The 22,669-nt window shown below is 48.9% G+C and overlaps 1 protein-coding gene across 1 annotated transcript in view; it reads right to left on the reverse strand.

Moving 5' to 3' along the window:
* Positions 1 to 21,527, reverse strand: part of ARHGEF10L (Rho guanine nucleotide exchange factor 10 like) — a 229,073-nt gene extending 207,546 nt beyond the window's left edge. The window contains exon 1 of the mRNA XM_039912060.1: positions 21,156 to 21,527. The gene's annotated coding sequence lies outside the window, so the exon portion shown is untranslated. The remainder of the gene's footprint in view (positions 1 to 21,155) is intronic.
* Positions 21,528 to 22,669: the final 1,142 nt, after the last annotated feature.

The following is a 22,669-nucleotide window of genomic DNA, read 5'->3' on the forward strand; positions in this document are numbered from 1 at the left end:
AGAAGCTACAGGCAGGGCGCTGCCAAAGTGCCTGGAGAACTTCTCGCCTATCCCGCCGTCGACCCCTGCCTGGGCCACGTCCTCCCGCGGTCCCGGAACACCCTCCCTCCTCACCTCCGCCAAACTGATTCTCTTCCCCTCTTCAAAACCCTACTCAAAGCTCACCTCCTCCAAGAGGCCTTCCCAGACTGAGCTCCCCTTTTCCCTCTGCTCCCTCTGCTTCCCCTCTATCCCCCCCTTCACCTCTTCTCAGCTAAGCCCTCTTCTCCCCCCTTTCCCTCTGCTCCTCCCCCTCTCCTCTCCCCTCCCCTCAGCACTGTACTCGTCCGCTCAGCTGTATATATCTTCATTACTCTATTTATTTTGTCAATGAGATGTACATCACCCTGATTCTATCATTTGCTATTGTTTTAATGAGATGTTCTTCCCCCTGACTCGACCCCTGGGCCACGTCCTCCCGCGGTCCCAGAACGCCCTCCCTCCTCACCTCCGCCAAACTGATTCTCTTCCCCTCTTCGAAACCCTACTTAAAACTCACCTCCTCCAAGAGGCCTTCCCAGACTGAGCTCCTCTTCTCCCTCTACTCCCTCTACCACCCCCACTTCACCTCTCCGCAGCTTAACCCTCTTTTCCCCTCATTTCCCTCTGCTCTTCCCCCTCTCCCTTCCCCTCCCCTCGGCACTGTACTCGTCCGCTCAACTGTATATATTTTCATTACCCTATTTATTTTGTTAATGAAATGTACACCGCCTCGATTCTATTTAGTCGCCATCGTTTTTACGAGCTGTTCTTCCCCTCGACTCTATTCATCGCCATCGTTCTCGTCTGTCCGTCTCCCCCGATTAGACCGTAAGCCCGTCAGACGGCAGGGACCGTCTCTATCTGTTGCCGACTTGTTCATTCCAAGCGCTTAGTCCAGTGCTCTGCACATAGTAAGCGCTCATTAAAACTATTGAATGAGTGAATGAACTTCTCAACCTTCAGAGTACTAGGTAGAACGTCACAAGATCGTCATCAAAAAACATCCAGGGGGGTGGACCACAGAGCAGAGGGTGGGTTCAAAGTGCAGTTTTTGCTCCTGTTGGTGGGTGGTGATGGATGGTTGCATTTTAAATGGAAAGGATCTAAAACTCTAGATGCTTGTTTCCCTCTCATGCTGTAAATTCTTTGGGCGCAGAGAGCATTTTAATTTGAAACCGACTAAGCCCCTCGTATCTTTCTTGAATTTGGCTTCCCAAGTATGGCAGTGCAGTTCTACCTTCCCCACCTTATCGTCAGCCAATCATCTTTACTGAACACTTGGGGTTCCTCAAGGGTCAGTTCTCGGCCCTCTTCTGTTCTCCATCTACACTCACTCCCTCCGTGAACTCATTCGCTCTCACGGCTTCGACTATCATCTCTATGCAGATGATGCACAGATTTACATCTCAGCCCCTGTCCTCTCCCCGTCCCTTCAGGCTCGCATCTCCTCCTGCCTCCAAGACATCTCCACCTGGATGTCTGCCCGCCATCTAAAACTCAACATGGCCAAAACTGAGCTCCTCATCTTCCCTCCCAAGCCCGGACCTCTCCCTGACTTCCCTATCACCGCGGATACTACGACCATCCTTCCCATCTCTCAGGCTCGCAACCTCGGTGTCATCTTTGACTCGGCTCTCTCGTTCACCCCACGCATCCGATCCGTCACCGAGACCTGCCGGTCTCACCTTTATAAGACCGCCAATATCCGCCCTTTCCTCTCCACCCAAACGGCTATCTTACTGTTACAGGCTTTCATAATATCCCGGCTGGATTATCGTGTCAGCCTTCTCTCTGATCTCCCTTCCTCCCGTCTCTCCCCGCTCCAATCTATTCTTCACTCCGCTGCCCGGCTCATCTTCCTGCAGAAACGCTCTGGCCATGTCACTCCCTTTCTTAAAAACCTCCAGTGGTTGTCCATCGACCTCTGCACGAAACAAAAACTTCTCACTCTAGGCTTCGAGGCTCTCCATCCCCTCGCCCCCTCCTACCTCTCCTCCCTTCTCTCCTTCTACCGCCCACCCCACACGCTCCGCTCCTCTGCCACCCACCTCCTCACCGTCCCCTATTCTCGCCTATCCCGCCGTCTATCCCTGGGCCACGTCCTCCCATGGTCCTGGAACGCCCTCCCTCCTCACCTCCGCCAAACTCATTCTCTTCCCCTCTCCAAAGCCCTATTTAGAGCTCACCTCCTCCGAGAGACCTTCCCAGATTGAGCTTCCCCTTTTCCCTCTGCTCCCTCTGCTGCCCCTCTACCCCCCCTTCACCTCCCCTCAGCCAAGCCCCGTCTTCTCCCCCCTTTCCCTCTGCTCCTCCCCCCTCTCCCTTCCCCTCCCTTTCAGCACTGTGCTCGTCCGCCCATTTGTATATATTTTTATTACCCTATTTAATTTTGTTAATGAGATGTTCAACCCCTTGATTCTATTGTTTTTGTCTGTCTGCCTCCCCCGATTAGACTGTAAGCCCGTCATTGGGCAGGGATTATCTCTATCTGTTGCCGAACTGTACATTCCAAGCGCTTAGTACAGTGCTCTGCACATAGTAAGCGCTCAATAAATACTATTGAACGAACGAACAAATGAACGAATGAATGAATGATTGAAGGAATGAAGTGACGGAGCCGGGATTATAAGGCATGAGCCCATTTCCTTCTGACTCCCAGGCCCATGCTGGGAGAGTACAGTCCAACCGAATCGGTAGGCACATTCCCTGCCCGCAAGGAGCTTACCATCTCCCTTCCTCTACAGATCACCCCTACCAGGCTGCGGGGGAGGGCCCCAGCCTACAGCAAAAAGGAAGGAGAGAGGAGAAACCATCAAACAGCTCTGAGGTGAAACTCTATGTGTCGAAACTCTAAATCTCAGTCTTTCAGGTTGGCCGTGGCGTCCGTCTTGTTCCCCTGTCTAGTTTTCCAACTGCCTGTCTACGTGTGCTCGAGGTGCCCCACCTGGAATCATTAGATTGTAAGCTCCCTGTGGGCAGGGAACGTCTCTAATTCTATTGTCTTCTCCCAAGGATTTAGAACATTGCTCTGCGATCAATCTGTAAATCAGTGATATTCGTAGAGTGCCTATAATGTGCTTAGGTGGATTGAAAATGATGATGTAGTATTTGAAAGGATAAAAAGTTAGGAGATGAGAAATTAATTTGGGAAGGTTTCCAGAAGGAGATGAGATTTCGGGAGGGCTTTGCAGCTGGGCTGCTTCTTCTTCTCCTCCCAGGCAAACTGGAAGAAACATGGCCTAGGGGAAAGAGCCCGAGCCTGGGAGTCAGAGGACCTGGGTTTTAATCCCGGTTCTACCAATTGCCTGCTGGGTGACCCTGGGCGAGTCACTTCACTTCTCAGTGTCTCAGTTGCTTCATCTGTAAAATGGAGATTAAATAAAGCAACGTGGCTCGGTGGAAAAGCATGGGCTTGGGAGTCAGAAGTCATGGGTTCGAATTCCGGCTCTGCCACTTGTCAGCTGTGTGACTGTGGGCTAGACACTTAACTTCTCTGTGCCTCAGTTACCTCATCTGTAAAATAGGGATTAAGACTTTGAGCCCCACCTGGGACAACCTGATCAGCTTGTATCCTCCCCAGCCCTTAGAACAGCGCTCTGCACATAGTAAGCGCTTAACGAATACCAACATCATTACTATTATTACCTGTTCTCCCTCTTACTCGGACCGTGAGCTCCATGTCCAGTAGGGACTGGATCCTACCTGGATGACTTGTATCTGCCCCCGGCGCTTGGAACAATGCTTGAAATAGCAAGCACTTAACAAATACCATTAAGAAAATCTTGGACACAGAAATTGATTTTTCTGGGGCCATTTTTCCAGATTCCTCTCTCCTACCCTGTTGCTGGAGGCTCAACCCATTTTTGAAGACAAAAGCAGCATGTTCAATGTACACATCTGTGCACACTGTATCCATTCATCCTGCTTCTCATCATCTTTATTAATCAATACTCACCAACTCCCTGTGGCTAGAAACCAGGGAGATTTCATCTGCCCACCAAAGAGGCTTGGCCATATCACCTGTATTGCCTGAGGAATATTCCTTAATGACAGTGTAATGTTTGCAGGCATGATATCCATCTAGTGAAACAATTATCAACTAAGAGTTTCCATCAGAAGACTAAACACCAGGGCTCTCATCATTCTCATTAGCCGTTTATTGCTGGGCAAAGATTGAACCTGTTCAGAGTTCAGTGCAAGGGAATAAAAATCAGGGCCCTTTGGGGACAAAATTCCAGATTAAGCATTTTCACAGTTTCATTTGCGGTTATGTAATTCACGTTCTTCAAAAGCGACTTGGTGGGTTTTGGGGTTTTGGGGTTTTTTTGTTGGGTTTTTTTTTCCAAAATGTTTCAAAACAAACAGAGGAAGGATGTTAACCCAGAAAAGGAATTGGAGGCTAAAGGTTAAGATGGATCGATTACAAATGTTTATTAAGTGCTGGCTTAGTGTGGGGCGCTGCAGTGGATACAGGAGAAGCAATTCAGACAGGGTGTGACGTTAAACCTAATATGGGAAATTTCAAATTGTGAAATCCAATTTGGGGACCCTGGATGACCACCCTGGTGGCCCCCCTTCAATTTGGGTCTCTTGACTGACAACCTACAGGGCACTAATAGGAGGAAACAGAAACTGGACATTTTATTTCTACCCACCCACCTACCCACCCCCAACTTTCCTTCTCTATACTGACTTCAGCAGAACATTGATGGATCATTAACTACGATATGTCCACTTCCTGGAATAACCATCCAAACAAATAAAAAGAGTAAAAAGTAAAAGAGTAAAAAGGCTGAGGTAAAACTAAAGACTCAGAACCTTCCTAAATGATTCCTGCACTGTCAGGGAATGTTAATGAAAAGACTCAAGGTCTTGATAGTTCTCCAAATCCACTCCCTTTCCCTTCAGGCCAGATGGAAAACGCAGAAGCCCCCGTGGACTGGAAGACGTGAGAGAGGAAATGCTGAGAGGAAAAGAAAATACGGCTTCCTCCACAGAGGTCTCGGAGGCCGGAGGTTACTACACTAGATTAGAAACCAAATGTCCTACATGCCCACGTTTGTTCCCCTGTTGTATCTCTGCTGAAATGGTTGACGTGGGGGTGGAAATTTCAGCAAAACTAGTCTTCGAGAAGCTCGCTGTGGCCAGGGAACGTATCTGTCTTCTGTTGAATTGTGCTCTCCCAAGTTCTTATTACAGTGTTCTCCACAGTAAGTGCTTAATAAATACTACTGAGGATGGATGATGAGTAACTCGCTTGCCTGCCTCAGTGCAGTGGAGGATCAAACCAGAGACAGACGGGACACGGAGAGAAACCATAAATACATTCAGTTTAGTCCAGGGGATGACAGCAAAATTAGGGAACAATATGCTAATATTAATAATCGTGATATTTGTTAAGCACGTGTACTACGTGCCTGGGTAGATAGGAGGCAGTCAGCCCCAGTCCCTGTCCCACATGGGGAGCACAATCTTCCAACAACAAGAGTTTTTCTGGAGGGAGAACCAGAGTGGAGAGTAGGTTCTGTTTTGCTTTTTGGTCTGTCTCCCCATTTTAGACTGTGAGCCCGTCGTTGGGCAGGGATTGTCTCTATCTGTTGCCGAATTGTACATTCCAAGTGCTTAGTATAGTGCTCTGCACTTGGTAAGCGCTCAATAAATATGATTGAATGAATGAACTACAGAAAGAGTTTTCCTTAACTGAAGAACCCATACAGAACTCCTTACCAGTGACTTTAAAGCACACAATCAGCTTGCCCCTCCTACCTTATGTCTCTGATTTTCTACTACAAGCCAGCCCACACACTTTGTAAATCAAGCTCGTCTATCCATCTAGAGAAGCAGCGTGGCTCAGTGGCAAGAGCCCGGGCTTGGGAGTCACAGGTCATGGGTTCGAATCCCCACTCTGCCACTTGTCAGCTGTGTGACTGTGGGCAGGTCGCTTAACTTCTCTGGGCCTCAATTCCCTCATCTGTAAAATGGGGATGAAGACTGTGAGCCCCACGTGGGACAACCTGATGACCCTGTATCTCCCCCGGTGCTTAGAACAGTGCTTGGCACATAGTAAGCGCTTAACAAATACCAACAGTATTATTATTATTATTATCTCACCACCATCCCCTGGCCCGCGTCCTCCTTCTGGCCTGGAATCCCCTCACCCTTCATATGTGACAGGCCACCACTCTCCCCACCTTCAGAGCCCTCCTAAAAATCACATGTCCTCCAAGAGGTCTTTGCCAAATAAGCCTTCATTTCCCCAACTCTGTCTCCCTTCTGCATCACCTTTGCACTGGGAGTTGCCCCCTTTAAGCATTTGACTTTCACCCCACCGTCAGCCACCCAGCACTTAGGTGCATAACCATAATTCATTTTAATGTCTGTCTTCCCTCTGAACTGTGAGGTCCTTATGGGCAGGAAATAATAATAATAATGTTGGTATTTGTTAAGCGCTTACTATGTACGGAGCACTGTTCTAAGCGCTGGGGGAGATACAGGGTCATCAGGTTGTCCCACGTGAGGCTCACCGTCTTCATCCCCATTTTACAGATGAGGGAACTGAGGCACAGAGAAGTGAAGTGACTTGCCCACCGTCACACAGCTGACAAGTGGTAGAGCTGGGATTCGAACCCATGACCTCTGACTCCCAAGCCCGGGCTCTTGCCACTGAGCCACGCCGCCACTGAGCCACGCTGGGAATGTGTTTACCAACTCCACTGTGCGTACTCTTCCAAGTGCTTACTGTAGTGTTCTGCACACGGTAAGCACTGAATAAATACGATGGGTTGATTGATCGATTGATTGAACCCAACTCCATCACTGTGGGAGAATGGGTGAGAAACATCATTGTGAGAAGCAGCATGGCCTAATGGATAGAGCACGGGCCTGGGAGTCAGAAGGATCTGGGTTCTAATCCCAGCTCCGCCTCGTATCTGCCGTGTGACCTTGGGCAAGTCACATAACCTATCAGTGACCTCATCTGTAAAATGGGGATTAAGATGTGGGACAGGGTCCGTAGCCAACCTGATTTGTTTTATCCATCCTAGCACTTACAGTACTGCCTGGCACATAGTAAGTGCTTAACAAATACCACAACTGTTTTTATTACTATTATATCAGGTCACAGTTCACAATCAATCAATGATATTTATTGAGTCCTTACTCTGTGCAGAAGTACAGCATTTAGAGAAGAAAGTTGGTAGGAAGCAGGGACTTCCTGAGGGTATGGCCAATCGGGAAAGGGCCCCGACCCGATGCTTTAACAAGAATAATAGTGATAGTAAGAATTTTAGTATTTGTTAAGGGCTTACTGTATGGTAGATACAAGATAGTCAGGTCCCCCATGGGGCTTACAGTCTAAGGTCGAGGAAAAATCCATTTTTCATCTCTATTTTATAGTTGGGTGTAAACTGAGGTAAGAGAAGAGAAGTGAAATGACTTCCTCGAGGTCAAACAGCCGGCAAGTGTCAGAGCCAGGATTAGAACTCAGGTCCACTGACTCCCAGTTCCAGGTTCTTTCCACTGGGTCTTTGCTGTTCGCTTCCCAGGCCACAATTTGGGGATCCCTGTACTCCGGCCAACACCCCCTTTCCCATCACAGTGGCCTTGATCACTGCCGGACCACCACCCTACTTCCTGGGAGAGAGCAGGAGTTGCTATCCTGCCTTTTTTTTAGAGTATTTGTTGAGCACTAATTACGTGCCAGGCACTCAATTAAGTGTTGGGATAGGTACAAGATCATCAGGTTGGACACAGTCCATGTCCCTCACGGGGGTCACAGCTTTAATCTCCATTTTACAGATGAGGTAAATGAGGCCCAGAGAAGTGAAGTGACTTCCCCAAGGTCACACAACAGACAGGCGGCAGAGCCAGAATTAGAACCCGGGTCCTCCGATGCCCAGGCCAATGCTCGCTCCATGACACGCCGCCGCTTCTCCAAATTTTCTGTCTCATTTTCCCTTCCCTTCGCCTCCTTCTGTACCCTCCTGAGTCTCTGCTCTCACCCTTTGCATCCCTCTAAGCCCCCTCCTCCTTCAAGCTCCTCATCTCCTCTCTGCAGCCCCGCCTGGATCCATCCATGAAGGTATCTATCAAGCAGTCAGTGACATTTATTGAGTGCTCATGGGCACAATAAGTCATCTGCCCTCAGGGAACTTAAAATCTAGTGAGAAGATCCTACAGCCTGGGTTTTTAAGGATCTAGGAGACCTGAACTGGGGTCACAGAGCGACCCTGTTACGGGAGTTACCTATAACCAATTAAACCCTCGGTTTAAAAGTGGAAACCAAGCAATGGGGACTCATCCCCTTCTCATCACCTGCATTCACGGATCTGGATTGAGGCCGGCTGCAGAGAAAGAGTGGAGGGAGGGACCGGAGCTCCAACGGAGAGGGGAAGTCGGAAGAAATCAGTGCTCTGAAAGCGAATCCAAGTTTCTCCTCAGCCCCTGAACAGTGGCTTTGAGAGGCTACTCATTCTCTTGGGTCAGTGGAAGACTGAAACCGGAGAGGGTTCTGGATTCTAGTTCTGGTTCCGCCTCTGCATATGAGATGCTTCCCTTCTATGATTGAGTTTCCTCAGTCAACTAATGGTATTTATGGAGCATTTACTGTGTGCAGAGCACTGTACTAAAAGAGCCTAGGCTTGGGAGTCAGAGGTCATGGGTTCGAAGCCCGGCTCTGTCACTTGTCAGCTGTGTGACTGTGGGCAAGTCACTTCACTTCTCTGTGCCGCAGTTACCTCATCTGTAAAATGGGGATTAACTGTGAGCCTCACGTGGGACGACCTGATTACCCTGTATCTACCCCAGCGCTTAGAACAGTGCTCTGCACATAGTAAGAGCTTAACAAATACCAACATTATTATTATTACTATACAACACAGTTGGTAGGAAGGTTCCCTGCCCATAAGGACCTTACAGTCTAGAAGGGGAGACAGGCATTAAAATAAATTACAGTTATGTACAGAAGTCCTGTGGCTGAAGGTGGAGCGGATATCAAGTACTGATGACCCCATTTCCCTCCACACCTCCCTTGGTGCTGCGATGAAACAATTATTGTCTGTAAAAGGATTTTCAGCTCTCCTCTGTGGAATTTCAAATAAATATTCATTACTATTATTATGATTCAATTTACAAATTATTATTTTTAACCCTATTTTAAGTGATTAAACGATTATTTATTATTTTTCCCAAGGTTAGGTCAGGCGAAAGGATAGGCCAAGGGAAAAGGTTAGGCCTGGGAAAAGGTTAGGGCAGGGGAAAGGATAAGCCAGGGAGACTGTGAGGCCCCTAAGGGTCAGAGATCACGACTAATCCCCACCTGTGTATCCTCTCTCAGAGTTTAGTTCAGTGCTCTGCACATAGTAAGCACATAATAATACTTAACAAATACCAACAGTATTATTATGTGCTTACTGTGTGCCGAGCACTGTTCTAAGCACTGGGGGAGATACAGGGTCATCAGGTTGTCCCACGTGAGGCTCACTGTCTTCATCCCCATTTTACAGATGAGGGAACTGAGGCACAGAGAAGTGAAGTGACTTGCCCACAGTCACACAGCTGACAAGTGGCAGATTTATAATAACTGTGATATTCGTTAAGCGCTTACTGGGTGCCAGGCACTGAACTAAGTCCTGGGGTGGATACGAGCTAATTGAGTTGGACACAGTCCCCGTCCCACATGAGAATCACAATCTTAATCCACATTTTACAGATGAGGGAACTGAGGCACAGAGATGTGAAGTGACTTGCAGGCAAGTGGCAGAGCCAGAATTAGAACCCAGGTCCTTCTGACTCCTAGATCCCGTGCTGCTTCTCAATAAATAAATAAATACTACTATTGTTATTATTACTACTACTATTCTTCTTAAAGCCCAAGAAACAGACAAATAGACAGTTTTTCACTAATCCCCAGCAGTTCCTGACTGTTATCTTAGAGTGAAATCTAAGGCAATAAATCCAGGCCGCCTCAGAGTATTTGTTAAGCACTAATTACGCGCCGGTCACTCATTTAAGTGTTGGGATAGATACAAGATCATCAGGTTGGACACAGTCAATGTCCCTCATGGGGCTCACAGCTTTAATCTCCATTTTACAGATGCGGTAACTGAGGCCCAGAGAAGTGAAGTGATTTCCCCAAGATCACACAACAGACAGGCGACAGTCTTTGCCCCGGGGCTGAAAGGCTCAAAACGGGCAGTTCAGAGTGCCCCTTCAGGGTGAGGGTGTCTGTGAAGGGTCAAAATGGGCAGTTCAGAGTGCCCCCTCAGAGTGACAGCGTCTGGGAATAATAATAATGATGGCATATGCTGAGCGCTTACTCTGTGCCAAGCACCGCGTTCTAAGTGCCGAGGTAGATGCAAGGGAATCCTGTCCCACCTGGGGTTCCCTGTCTTCATCTCCATTTTACAGATGCGGTAACTGAAGCACAGAGAAGGCAAGTGACTTGCCCTAGGTCACACGGCAGACAGGTGGCGGAGTCAGGATTAGAACCCACGTCCTCTGACTCCCCAGCCCGTGCTCTTACCGCTAGGCCACTCTGCTTCGTGCTGGGGCGAGCAGCGGGCACAGCAGAAGGGTCCGGATTGCTCTAAATCGGGCCCTGAGCGAGAATCTCAAAGAGACGCCGAGGGCACAGGCTCCCTGCCTTGGTGAGCATTGAGTTTCTTCCTTATCAAGACCCAGAAGGCCGTCGAGCGGAAGGAAGTCCTTCTGCCAAAGCCGTAGCAGTGACGGGCTTCGGGGCGTCCGAGTCCATAACAGGACTGCGTCGCTCATCCCCCTCGCGGGCTCCTACGCCCTCCCCATCCCAAGTTTTGATTTTAAAAGCCTCCCCTCCGATATCACCCTTCCACCCTCTGCCAGGGCCTCGGTCTCCCCACTCCCTACATCGGCCCGGGGTGGGGGCCGCCTCTGCCTCCCCCGAGACCGGTACCCCCAAAATGCCCCTTTCCTGGGTCTTGCTGACAGGGAATTGGGACACCCGAGTACGTGGCTTAGTGGCAAGAGCACGGGCTTGGGAGTCAGAGGTTGTGGATTCTAGTCCCGGCTCTACCGCTTCTCAGCTGTGTGACTTTGGGCAAGTCCCTTCGCTTCTCGGCGCCTCGGTTACCTCCTTTGGAAAATGGGGATTAATAATGTTGGTATTTGTTAAGCGCTTACTATGTGCCGAGCACTGTTCTAAGCGCTGGGGTAGACACAGGGGAATCAGGTTGTCCCACGTGGGGCTCACGGTCTTCATCCCCATTTTACAGATGAGGGAACTGAGGCACCGAGAAGTTAAGTGACTTGCCCAAAGTCACACAGCTGATTAGTGGCTGAGCGGGGATTCGAACCCATGACCTCCGACTCCGCAGCCGGTGCTCTTTCCACTGAGGACAACCTAATTACCTTGTATCTACCCAGCGCTTAGAACAGTGCTTGGCACATAGTAAGCGCTTAACAAATGCCAAAATTATTATTATTATTATTCTCTGTGCCTCAATTACCTCATCTGAAAAATGGGGATGAAGACTGTGAGCCCCACATGGGACAACCTGATTACCCTGTATCTACCCCAGCGTTTAGAACAGTGCTTGGCACATTAACAAATACCATCATTACTTATCATTTTTATTATTACTATACCTGTTGATCAGTGAGCTGCTGACCCGAGCACTCTTTGGGTGACTCAGTTTCCCTGGGAGTACAATTATCCATCAATCCTATTCGTTGAGCATTTACCGTGTACAGAGCGCTATACTAAGCGCTTAGGAGAGTGCAATACAACAGAGTTGGTAGAAATGCCCCCTGCCCACAACAAGCTTACAGTCTAAAAGGGGATACAGACATGAATAGAAATAAAATATGAATATGTACGTGAGTGCCGCGGGGCTGAGGGAGGGTGAATAAAGAGCGCAAATCCATTTATTGCCATCGTTCTCGTCTGCCTGTCTCCCCCGATTAGACCGTAAGCCCGTCAAAGGGCAGGGACTGGCTCTATCTGTTGCCGATTTGTCCATTCCAAGCGCTTAGTACAGTGCTCTGCACATAGTAAGCGCTCAATAAATACTATTGAATGAATGAATGAAATCCAAATGCGAGAGCGACCCAGAGGATGTCAGAGAAAAGGAAATGAGGGCTCAGCATCGCTCAGCTGAGACCTCTGGGAGAAGTAGCGTGCCTTAGTGGAAATGGCACGGGCCCGGGACTCAAAGGACCTGGTCTCCCATGTACCTGCTGTCACTTCACTTCTCTTTGCCTCAGTTACCTCATCTGTAAAATGGGGATTAAGACTGGGAGCCCCACATGGGACAAGCTGATTACCTTGTAACCATCCCAGCACTTAGAAAGTGCTTGGCACATAGTAAGCACTTAATAAACACCATTATTATTACCTCTCCCAGGTTTGTGGGGAATCTTCCCTCCTGAAGGTCTGGGAAAGCAAGTTTGGATCATGATAACAAGGATAATAATAAGAATAGTAATTCTTGATTAGTGCTATGTGTCAAGTACTGTTCTAAACACTGGTGTCAGTGCAAGTTAATCAGGTCATTCACAGTCCCTGGCCCAGATGGGGAGGGAGAACAGATATTGGATCCCCATTTGATAGGCAGGAAATTTATAGGCAGGGAACGTGTCTGTTAAATTGTTATATCACAAGCAGCGTGGCTCAGTGGAAAGAGCATGGGCTTGGGAGTCAGAGGTCATGGGTTTGACTCCCAGCTCTGCCACTTGTCAGCTGTGTGACTGTGGGCAACTCACTTCACTTCTCTGTGTCTCAGTTCCCTCATCTGTAAAATGGGGATTATGACTGTGAGCCTCATGTGGGACAACCTGATTACCCTGTAATAATAATAATAATGTTGGTATTTGTTAAGCGCTTACTATGTGCAGAGCACTGTTCTAAGCGCTGGGGTAGACACAGGGGAATCAGGTTGTCCCACGTGGGGCTCACAGTCTTCATCCCCATTTTACAGATGAGGGAGCTGAGGCACGGAGAAGTGAAGTGACTTGCCCACAGTCACACAGCTGACAAGTGGCAGAGTCAGGATTTGAACTCATGATCTCTGACCCCAAAGCCCGTGCTCTTTCCACTGAGCCACGCTGTATCTACCCCAGGGCTTAGAACAGTGCTCTGCACATAGTAAGAGCTTAACAAATACCAACTTTTTTTTTCCAAGTGCTTAGTAGTGCTGGGTGCACAGTTTAGTGCTCAACAAATACGATTGATTGATTGATTGATTAAGCGACTTGTCCCAGGTCACACATCAGGAACATGGTGGAGTTGGAATTAGAACTCAGGTCTTCAGAGTCCCAGGCCAGTGTCCTTTTCACCAGGCCACCCTGTTTCCTCGGACCATCCATGCCCTCCCAGTTCCTGACATGAAAGGTGCTTGGCAAGTGTTACACAAGACACCGTCATGGAGAACAATGCACTTCTATCTAGCCTTGGCCAAGTAAACTGTCATTAATTAACAAGGTTACTGGCTGCAGCCAGGAGGCTTTAGAGAGAGGCCTTGAATGACTTCGTAACAGCAAATAACTCCAAATCGCTCTCTCGTTGAAGGTTTTAAAGGTGAAATAAGGTTAGGTGACCATTTGGAAGGATCAAATTGTACGCATTGACCACTTTCATTCATTCATTTATACGTTCAGTAGTATTTACTGAACGCTTACCATGTGCACAGCACAGTACTAAGCGCTTGGAATGTAAAATTCGACAACAGATAGAGACAATCCCTGCCCAATGACCGGCTTACAGTCTAATCTGCACTTACTTACTGCACTGTAATAATACTACTAATAATAATCATAGTTAAGTGTTTACTATGTGACAGGTACTGTAGTAAGCACTGGGTAGATACAAGCAAATCGGGTTGGGCACAGTCCCTGTCCCATGTGGGGCTCACAATCTGGGGATTGAGATTGTGCTCTCTTACTTAACTATGATTATTATTAGTAGTATTATTACAGTATTATTATTACAGAGACTCTGCTCTCTCATTCACCCCACACATCCAATCCGTCACCAAAACCTGCCGGTCTCACTTTCAGAACATCACCAAGATCCACCCTTTCCTCTCCATCCAAACCGATATTTTGGTGGGACAATCTCTCATAATATCCCGACTGGATTACTGCATCAGCCTCCTCTCTGATCTCCTTTCCTCCTGTCTCTCCCTGCTTCAGTCTATACTACACTCCGCTGTCCGGGTTATTTTTCTACAGAAGTGCTCTGGGCATGTCACTGCCCTCCTCAAAAACCTCCAGTGGTTGCCTATCAACCTTTGCAGGAAGCAAAAACTCCTCACTCTTGGCTTCAAAGCTCTCCGTCCCCTGGCCCCCTCCTATCTCACCTCCCTTCTCTCCTTATACAGCCCACCCCGTACATTCCGCTCCTCTGCTGCTAACCTCCTCGCTGTACCTCGTTCTCACCTGTCCCACCGTCGACCCCTGGCCCACGTCCTACCGCTGTCCTGGAATGCCCTCCCTTCTCACATCCGCCAAACTAATTCTCTTCCCCTCTTCAAAGCCCTATTGAGAGCTCACCTCCTCCAGGAGGCCTTCCCAGACCGAGCCCTCCCTTTCCCTCCTCCCGTCCCCATTCCCCCACTCCTTCCCTCTGCTCTACCTCCTTCCAAAACTTGTGTATATTTGTATATATTATTACTCTATTTTATTAATGATGTGCATATATCTATGATTCTATTTATCTATTTTGATGGTATTGATGCCCGTCTACTGGTTTTGTTTTCCTGTCTTTCTCCCCCTCTTGGACTGGGAGCCCGTTGTTGGGCCTTTTGAGGGCCTGAGTCTGCTTCGTGTTCTGCTTGCAAGTCGCTCCTCTCAGGGAGCTTGTTTCTATCACTCTTTCTGAGTCTCCGATCCCCCATGACCACCTATTCTAATAATAATAATAATGATAATGTTGGTATTTGTTAAGCGCTTACTATGTGCCGAGCACTGTTCTAAGCGCTGGGGTAGACATAGGGGAATCAGGTTGTCCCACGTGGGGCTCACAGTCTTAATCCCCATTTTACAGATGAGGGAACTGAGGCCCAGAGAAGTTAAGTGACTTGCCCACAGTCACACAGCCGACAAGTGGCAGAGCTGGGATTCGAACTCATGAGCCCTGACTCCAAAGCCGTGCTATTCTCTCTTCTAGAGTCACCTGGACTCCCACTTCCCGGTTCGACAAACTATTGGGTATGGAATTAAAATCAGCAATTAGAGGAGGAAGTCAAATCCCTGCCTCTTGGCTCTCTGAGAATCACTGTTGGATTTGTTTAATGCTTAGTATGTGCCAACCACTTTACTAAGCACTTTGGCAACTTCAAGATAATCAGATAAGACATAGTCCCTGACTCACAGGGGCCTCACAGTCTAAGGTGGGGGCGGGGAAAAGAGTTATTCCATCTCCATTTAAAGATGAGGAAATTGAGGGACAGAGAGGTGAAGTGACTTGCCCATCCAAAGTCTCACAGCTGGCAAATGGTGGCATTAGAACTCAGGTCCTCTGACTCCCAGTCCCAAGCCCTTTCCATTAGTCCCCGCCGCCTCAGCTCATGAGAAAAATCTCAAAAAGAAGTGCTCTCAGCTGTTGGAGTGGGGTGGGAAGGGCATTTATAAACATGGTTTTGGTTGATTATTTTCCAGTCCTCTAGACTCTAAGCTCACTGTGGTTAGGGAACATGTCTACAATCTGTTGTGTTGTACTCTTCCAAGCATTTAGTACAGTGATCTGCACTCAATAAATACCACTGATTAATTGATTGATTTTTCCGGCAGGAGAAAGGGGCTTGTTCTAAGGGTAGACAAACTTAGTTTTCTTTTCATTCCTTCATTCAGTAGTATTTATTGAGCGTTTACTATGTGCAGAGCACTGTACTAAGCGCTTGGAATGTACAAATCGGTAACAGATAGAGACAGTCCCTGCCCTTTGACGGGCTTACGGTCTAATCGGGGGAGACGGACAGAGGAGAACCATGGCAATAAATAGAATCTAGGGGATGAACATCTCATTAAAACAATGGCAAATAAATAGAAACAGGGTGATGTACATCTTATTAAACAAAATAAATAGGGTAATGAAAATATATACAGTTGAGCGGACGTGTACTGTGCCGAGGGGATGGGAAGGGAGAGGGGGAGGAGCAGAGGGAAATGGGGGGAAAAGAGGGTTAAGCTGCAGAGAGGTGAAGGGGGGTGGTAGAGGGAGTAGAGGGAGAAGGGGAGCTCAGTCTGGGAAGGCCTCTTGGCGGAGGTGAGCTGTAAGTAGGGTTTTGAAAAGGGGAAGAGAATGAGTTTGGCGGAGGTGAGGAGGGAGGGCGTTCCGGGACCGCGGGAGGACGCGGCCCGGGGGTCGACGGCGGGATGGGCGAGAACGGGGGACGGCGAGGAGGTGGGCGGCGGAGGAGCGGAGCGTGCAGGGTGGGCGGTAGAAAGAGAGAAGGGAGGAGAGGTAGGAGGGGGCAAGGTGATGGAGAGCCTTGAAGCCTAGAGTGAGAAGATTAGCCTAGAGTGAGAAGACTAAGAAGATGTTTTGGGGTGGTTTGAAGGGGAGGAGGAGTTCTTGGTTTCCAATAGGAGAAGAATATCAGATTTCCCACACTTTCCCGGAGTACGTTCCCCCTTCTCCCCCCCGTTACATTCACCATTCTTCCAGGGGAATCTTGAGGACAAACCAAACCATATTTTTCAAAATGAGGGGAAGCCATCAAAAATCCTCAGTGAACATCACTTACTTCCTGAATCAGCAGCCCCTTCAAACCAGGGTTTTCAGCAGGGCCAAAGTGGAAGCCCAAACGACGGCATTCCAGTTTGGGCCTGAACTGAGACATCTCGCGATTCCCCTGGGAGGGACACCTGGCTACAAGCTTCCACCATCCCTGTCATTGGCATCTCGCTGCTTGAGTCAGACAAGGCAAACCCTGGGTGAGGATTGCAGTAAACACGCCATATTCTTTGGCCAACTGCTCACAGGAGGTGGGGCCTCTGGCTTCTGGGACGCCTGCCCTGTTGAGAGCTGGAGGCCAGCTTTATTTATTTATTTATCTTTTTAATGGTGTTTATTAAGGGCCGACTCTGTGTCGAGCACTGTTTTAAGTCCTGGTGTAGGTACAAGTTAATTAGGTCGGATGCAATTCCTGTTCCGTCTGGGGCTCACGGTCTAAGTAGAAGAAAAGCAGCGTGGCTCAGGGGAAAGAGCCCGGGCTTGGGAGTCAGAGGTCGTGAGTTCTAATCCCGGCTCCGCCGCTTGTCAGCTGTGTGACTTTGGTCAAGTCACTTCACTTCTCTGTGCCTCAGTTACCTCATCTGTAAAATGGGGATGAAGACCGGGAGCCCCACATGGGACAACCTGATCACCTTGTATCCCTCCCGGTGCTTAGAACAGTGCTTTGCACATAGTAAGTGCTTAACAAATGTCATCATCATCATTATCATTAAGTAGGAGGGAGAACAGGTGTTTAATCCATTTTACAGTTGAGGAAACTGAGGCACAGAGAAGTTAAGTGATTTGCCCAGGGTTACACAGTAAGCATGCGGTAGAGCTGGGATTAATCCCCAGGTCCTCTGCCTCCCAGGCCCGGAACCTTTCCACTAGGCCTCTCTGCATCTCTAGATTTTGGTTAATTTCTGACCTGTTATGACCACAGAAATGTTCAAAAAATCCCACACACGTTGGTCACCTTATTGGCTTCAGCCAGTAGCGGCAAAACATGCACATAAACCAACGGCCGCTGGCTCTCTCCTTTCACATCGTGACCTCGGTCCTGAGCCGTTCGGTCAGCGGCTGACCCGTCACCGGCGAAACCAAATCTGACGAGGATCCCACAGATATCGCCAAAGTTGATGTTCCCTAGGAAGACGAAATTAATCCATTCATTCCAACTCTCATTCATGCGACGGCACAACGACTTTGGCTTTTAATAAAAGTTTGCCTCGGGGCGGACCTAGGTCTCAGTTTCCGTCATCTGCAGAGCTCCGGTGTGCTGGAGACACACCGCGGGTCTCTTACCCACAGTACTCCTTACGCAGCAGCTCCGACCTCGGCTGGGGAGGGAGACGCCAGTCGGCCGGGCCTCTTCCGAACAATCAGGGAATGGCGTGTCAGCCGTGAAATTTGATTCCCCACCGTCGGATGCAGTGGTCTTTATTCCATTTGATTAACTGACAGGGACTCGCCCCAAGAGGGTAAAGGAAGACGGCACAGCCCCTACATCAACCCTGCCGTTACCGCAGCAGGAAAACCTTTGCAAAGCAGAGAAACTTGTTCTGCGCTACGGCATGGGGCCGTACTGCTCCCAGCAAAGGAGAGTATCGGGAAGAGACCTGTAGAGCCGGTCCCGGACCAGATGCGAGTCGAAACTGTGCTTCTTCCTGCCTTCCTTCACCTTAACTCTTGGCCCTATACCATAGTGCTCTTCTTTTTTTTTTTCCTTTTTCCTGGATCCACTGAAAGGGGAAAAATAAAGGAGGAAGGACGCAGGCTGAGCTCTCTAACTGGACGTTCATATTAACGTCCGTCTCCCCCTCTAGACCGTAAGCTCGTAGTGGGCTGGGAACGTGTCTGCTAATTCTGTTGTATTGTGTTCTCCCAAGTGCTTCGTACAGTGCTCTGCACGTAGTAAGTACTCAGTAAATACTATTGATTGATTGAGTCCCCCAGTGTCCCGCTGCATGCTGCGCCATCCCAGGAATCACTGCCCTTCAGTCCATTCATCTCTAGTTTATTCATCTCATATTTAGAGAAGCAGCGTGGCTCAGTGGAAAGAGCACGGGCTGGGGAGTCAGAGGTCATGGGTTCAAATCCCGGATCTGCCACTTGTCAGCTCTGTGACTTTGGGCAAGTTACTTAACCTCTCTGTGCCTCAGTTACCTCATCTGTAAAATGGGCATTAAGACTTTGAGCCCCACCTGGGAGAACCTGATCACCCTGTATCCTCCCCAGTGCTTAGAACAGTGTTTTGCACATAGTAAGTGCTTAACAAATGCCATCATTATCATTATTATTATTAGTGTTGGGGCCAAGATTCCCTGCAGATCTATTAGCATGGCCTGAGGGATAGAGCATGGGTCTGGAAGTCAGAAGGACCTAGGTTCTAATCCTAGCTCTGCCACTTGTCTGATGTGTGACCTTGGTCAAGTTACTTCTCTTCCTCTGGGCTGCAGTTACCTCATCTGTAAAATGGGGATCGAGACTCCGAGCCCCATTTGGGACAGGGACTGTGTCCAACCCGATTTGCTTGTATCCACTCCAGTGCTTAGTACAATGCCTGGTACATAAATGTTTAACAAATACCATAATTATTATTATTACAGGGACTCTCTTTCCAGGAGTTTTCTGCGTGGATTCGCCCTAGTCTCAGAACAATGTGTCCTTTTCAAATAGACCTTTCAGTGATCAATACAAGACAGTCAAAATAGCTGTGAGATAGACATGAGAGAAGCAGAGACAGGAGAAGTGTGAACTCCTGCAAAAATATTTGCTTTTTTTAATGGTATTTGTTAAGTGCTTACTACGTGCCAGGCACTGTACTGAGCACTGGGGTAGATACAAGCTATTCAGGCTGGACACGGTCCATGGCCCACAAGGGGCTCACAGTCTAAATCACCATTTTGCAGATGAGGTAAAGTGAAGAGACTTGCTCAAGGTCATACAGCGGACAGGGGGCAGAGCCAGAATTAGAACCCAGGTCCTTCTGACTTCCAGGCCCGTGTTCTATCCACTGGGCTACGTTGTTTCCCGATCTGTTGCATCCTGGCTGGCTGGTGCAGGTAGTGAGATCGCAAAGGGAAGGAAGGGATATTTTTCCACAAACAATTCCAAACACATAGACCCCTTTTAGTTACGGAGGTGCTTTTGAATAATGAACATGACTCCTACAGATGAAGACGCATAACAACCTCTCCGGGCCACCACAGGCTGCATCCTGCTAACTCTCTTGCTTAGCCGAATGCCACTTGTCCAGTTTTCATTTCAGGTCTGCCCACAGTTCATGGAATCGCAGCTCATGGAGTACCATTCTCCTTTTTTGTTTTTTTATTGCATGGTATCTGTTAACCGCTTACTATTCGCCAGGCACTCTACTGAGTGCTGGAGTAGACATAAGATAATCAGGTTGAAACCATTCCACGTCCCATGTGGGGCTCACAGTCTTAATCCCCGTTTTACAGATGAGGTAAATGAGGCACAGAGAAGTGAAATCACTTGCCCAAGGTCACAGCATAGACAAGTGATGGAGCCAAGATTAGAACCCAGGTCCTTTGACTCCCAGGCCTACTCTCTTTCCACTAAACCAAGCTGCTTCTCTTAAACAACAAAAGATTTTGTTAGCCCTGAGGAAGGGAGAGGAAGCGTCGCCCATCGCTGACACACTATCCCCCCGGACCACAACTGCCAGTTTTTCATCCAGAGGCTCCCAGATGAACAAGATTCTTAGAAAAAGGCTAGAGCTACTTCATCAGCCCATGGTATTCCCACAGCCGCTTTCTTTAAAACATTTTTTGAGCGAGATCAGGTACAAAAACTCTACAAACCCATTTAACAGGTGACAAACTGCAGCACAGAGAAGAAGCAGTGGTCACGTAACCAGCCAGCAAACCTTTCTTCCCCTTGTAAAAACATGTTCCCTGCAGGAAGCTCCTGCCAGTCGACATCCAGTAAACACCGCTTCCAATCTCAGCCAGCTTCCTTGACCTGCCTGCCCAGTTACCTCCCGGAATCATTAACCATTTGTTCCTAGGCCACGGTTGGCCTGTTAGGTTGAGGTGAGAGGCAACCCAGTGAGTTGCTGAAGGGTGAAAGAGGCAGGGAGCAGGGGAGAGCTTCCGCGTTGGGCCTCGGATCTCCGAGAAACCAAGTCGAGGCTGGAGTCAAAGAAGAAAACCTACGATGTCAAACCTAAATCAAGGACTCGGGCCTTGATGGGGTTGGGGGTGATGACTGAGAAGAGGAAGGTGGAGCTCAGCATTAAATATATCCAAGGGATTCCAAGGGATTCCCTTCCCAACCCCCTCTCCCCACCCCTAATCTTTTGAAGACAAATCCAAATGAATGTCCGCCCTTGGAAGAATCCCAATTCAGAGCAAATGGATTTCATGTCACTCCTCCATCAAAAACAAAGTCAAGACTCAGACAAGAAAAGGCAGCTTACTTGGTTCTTTTCAAATTCTCCTCCCGGTAGAGGTCGGCCCCGGGTGGGGAACCGAAACTGGCGGTTCCCAGTGAATCCTGGACCGGTCGAGGAGGCTCCGGTCCCTCTTTGGGATGTGTCTTGTTGGTGAGTTTTCTTCTCCTTCTGCTGTTTCCCGGCCTGGAGACCTCGGCATTCAGAGAATCCCGAGTCCAGGATGTGATTCACTCACCTGCAAGACGAGCAAAGCAGAACCTACGAGTCTGTGCTTCTCCTTCCTCCTCGAGTGGTTGCTATTGAGTCAGTGCGGGCTGTGGGCAGGGTTGGGCTCTCTCGGACTCACCCGGGGCTGGGGATCACGGTTGGGAAAGCCCTGGGAAGAGAATTCGAGTGTTGCCCCCTAATGGGTGCTGAAGGGCAATGAGGCCTGTCCCTAGCTGCCAGCTCCAAAACTACTGCTGGCCCAGAAACTTCCAGGAAGGGCGGACTCGGCTTGTCTCCCAGGTTGGCAGGAGAGAGAGAGAGAGAGAGTAAGAGAGAAAGAGAGAGAAACACAGTGCCAGGAGGTCAGGATTAGCTAAAGTGTTTGATCTCCTTTTGCCATGGACACGTGCAGGCAAGAGGACTCTTGCCCTGCTCTTGTTCCTCCTATTTTTCCCCTCACCTTTTGGTCTCCCTTTGGATATTCCCATGAGCTTCATCCGGGATATGAAATTATGAGAGTCACAAGTGCTTTTGCGTATGATTCACGGACAATGCGGGTATGCTGACACATGCTGATTTCAAGTTGCAGGGTTTCCCTTGCCCGCCTTAAAATGATCTTTTCCCTTTATTCCTACCGCCTCCATTTCTTCCCGCTGACACTTGCCCCTCCCTCTGACCCCAGGTATAAAGCAGAAAAGGAATAGGTGGGGAGGCATGAGAATCTGGCATCTTTGCTAGGCCCCTATGGGACAGGGACTGTGTTCCACCTGATGATCTTGCATATACCAGGGCGCTTAGTATAGTGCTTAGCACATAGTAAGCACTGAGGAGTTACCACCACGATTAAGGCCCCGGTTTGGAAGATGCTGCCCGACAATGGGTTCGAGGGTCAGTATCAGGTAAGTGAATGATAAGGATCGGGTTGCTTAGAAATCTGCTGAGCCATGTGGCTGACTTGTGTTGCCAGAAAGAGCCTGACCAGCTTAAACATGATCTTCACAGAGAGGCTTTTTTGGGGCATGGGGGCGGGGTGGGGGGAGGAATTCATTTAAATAGAAATAGAACATGGGTCAGCGAGAAATCACATGGCTCGATGAGCTGATAAGCCCACCCCTACTCCCCTGCCCGCCCCCTCCCTGCCCCCGCTGTGACTTCAATAAAGCAGCGGGGCACGTCGTGAGTTATAAATTCCCAAACTGGCAGGGCGGTTCCTGCCGAATTAATTACAGACAGGGTTCCAGAGTCGGGTGCCCAGTTGGCATTTGTAGCAGTAAAGATGCACGCTCCAAAAGAGGTTCAGATGGCAGAGAAATCCCATGGCGCCGTCGCCA

Source organism: Ornithorhynchus anatinus, chromosome 5, assembly GCF_004115215.2.
Source record: "Ornithorhynchus anatinus isolate Pmale09 chromosome 5, mOrnAna1.pri.v4, whole genome shotgun sequence".
In the NCBI taxonomy this organism is placed as follows: domain Eukaryota; kingdom Metazoa; phylum Chordata; class Mammalia; order Monotremata; family Ornithorhynchidae; genus Ornithorhynchus; species Ornithorhynchus anatinus.